The 2,012-nt window shown below is 39.8% G+C and overlaps 1 pseudogene; it reads right to left on the bottom strand.

The window, feature by feature from the left end:
* Positions 1-237: 237 nt before the first annotated feature.
* On the bottom strand, positions 238-1,767 carry LOC102817979 (annotated as a pseudogene).
* Between the last annotated feature and the right edge of the window lie 245 nt (positions 1,768-2,012).

Genomic DNA, 2,012 nt, shown 5'->3' with positions numbered 1-2,012 from the left:
TAAACTTCACAGAACAGCCATTATAATCCCAAATTATCAAATGATCTTATGCTTCTCATCATAAGCATATAAGACATATCCTAATACTAAAAATTGTTATTCAAATGTTAACAAGATGCCATGGTTCTAAAACATGCCACTTTCAAAGAGTCTAATAATTACAGATTATCATAATAATTATATAATGCATAGTAATGCTATAAATGCATTACCACTGTAAATGAGTTATATAATGAGTTATATAAATGAGCCATGTTTCATGCTGATGTGATGATGCAAATGAAATGACCACTCTACATCCATTTCCAAAACTTCAACGATGTGTGCTGCAGAAGGACAGTATCTGGTATCTTCATTAGTGCATACAGAGAAGAGTTCAATCACTTTCTGGTATGATTCACCCAACTCTTCCATATTAATAGTAGGCCTAGTTCCCAAAGCTGCATAATATGCTTCATCATCAAAGTCACTTTCATCAAAAGTTTTTTCTTCATCAACATCATCTGAAAGATTAATGTGTGGAATAGATAAAAATCATCATTTCTCACAGAGTAAGCCCAAAAGCTTTGTAGGTAATAACACCATTTTCCTCCAAAGCTTCTTTGCATTTCCATGGCTAAGTTCCAATATAACAGGAGTCCAAAGGAGCTCTGGTAGCGTAGTGGTTACGAATCGGGCTGCAAGCCACAATGTCAGCAGTTCTAAACTACCAGCTGTTCCGTGGGAGAAAGATGAGGCTTTCTGCTCCTGTAAAGATTTACAGCCTCGGAAACCCTGTACAGGGTCACTATGAGTCGGAACCGACTCCATGGCACATAACAACAAGGGTCAGTCACGGTCATATTTTTGTCCAATGGTAGAAAGACTCCTACATCACAGATTTTAATAGTTTCAAATCACCTTTAATGACAACGTTTGAAGACTTGACATCTCCATGAAGCAGTTTCTTTTCTTGGTGCAGATATTCAGAAACTTTAAGCCTCTTGCTATGTTCGGAGCAAAATTTAAAATTTCGTCTCTGGAAATGGATTTCATCTGTCTTCATTTCATTCTTCTATTAAGTCATTTAAGGAGCTCTGGTAGCGTAGTGGTTACGAATCAGGCTGCGAACCACAAGGTCAGCAGTTCAAAACTATGGGCTGTTCGCGGGAGAAAGATGAGGCTTTCTGCTTCCGTAAAGATTTACAGCCTCGGAAACCCTGTCCAGGGTTGCTATGAGTCGGAACCGACTCCACAGCACATAACAAGAACAACATTAAGTCATTTAGAGACTTTTTACCTCCATGTTCCATAGCGCTAGTAGCGTAGTGGTTACGAATCGGGCTGCGAACCTGAAGGTCGCAGTTCGAAACTACCAGCTGCTGTGAGGGAGAAAGATGAGACTTTCTGCTCCAGTAAAGATTTACAGCCTCAGAAACCCTGTGCAACATTCCATAGCAAGACACAGACTACTCTGGGTTCCTTAAAACACTATAACCTACAATGTTTGGATGAAGGCTTTTCAAAATCTTAGCTTCTTCATTCTGTCTCTTTTGAGACATACTTTGATTTTGATCATTACATCTAGAATTAATCTTTTTCACAGCCCAAGGAGAACGAGACAAACCTCTTGGAGATCTTTTCATAAGGTAAACATTTACTCCAGTACCAAAGCCAAGCTCTGCAAAATGGAAAGGCAAGAATATTTACACATGGAGTTGAACATAGTACAGATTTCCTTTTCTCCGATAATTTCCTTGGAGTTTTGAAATTATTTGTTCCTTCCATTCTTAGTCCACAACTATGTGTCAAGGCAGAGTCAGATCTGGCCCGGGGTAGAAAAAGATCTCGAAGACGAAAAGACGAGGCCCAGACAGCCTAGAAAACAGGGTCCCAGGTGGCTCCCAAAAAGATCCCATGGTTACCTCAGCGCCCCGAGGGCCACCACAGGCTTTCAGTAACTGCCGTTGGGATTTTTAATAGTTCTCCTGATTTGAATAGTTCTCTCAAGCTGTTTTTTGAGAAATTTTCTG

This window comes from Chrysochloris asiatica, unplaced genomic scaffold (genome assembly GCF_000296735.1).
Source record: "Chrysochloris asiatica unplaced genomic scaffold, ChrAsi1.0 scaffold00038, whole genome shotgun sequence".
Taxonomy (NCBI): domain Eukaryota; kingdom Metazoa; phylum Chordata; class Mammalia; order Afrosoricida; family Chrysochloridae; genus Chrysochloris; species Chrysochloris asiatica.
The sequence above is the reverse complement of the archived record's forward strand: the minus strand, read 5'-3'. Positions and strand labels throughout refer to the sequence as shown.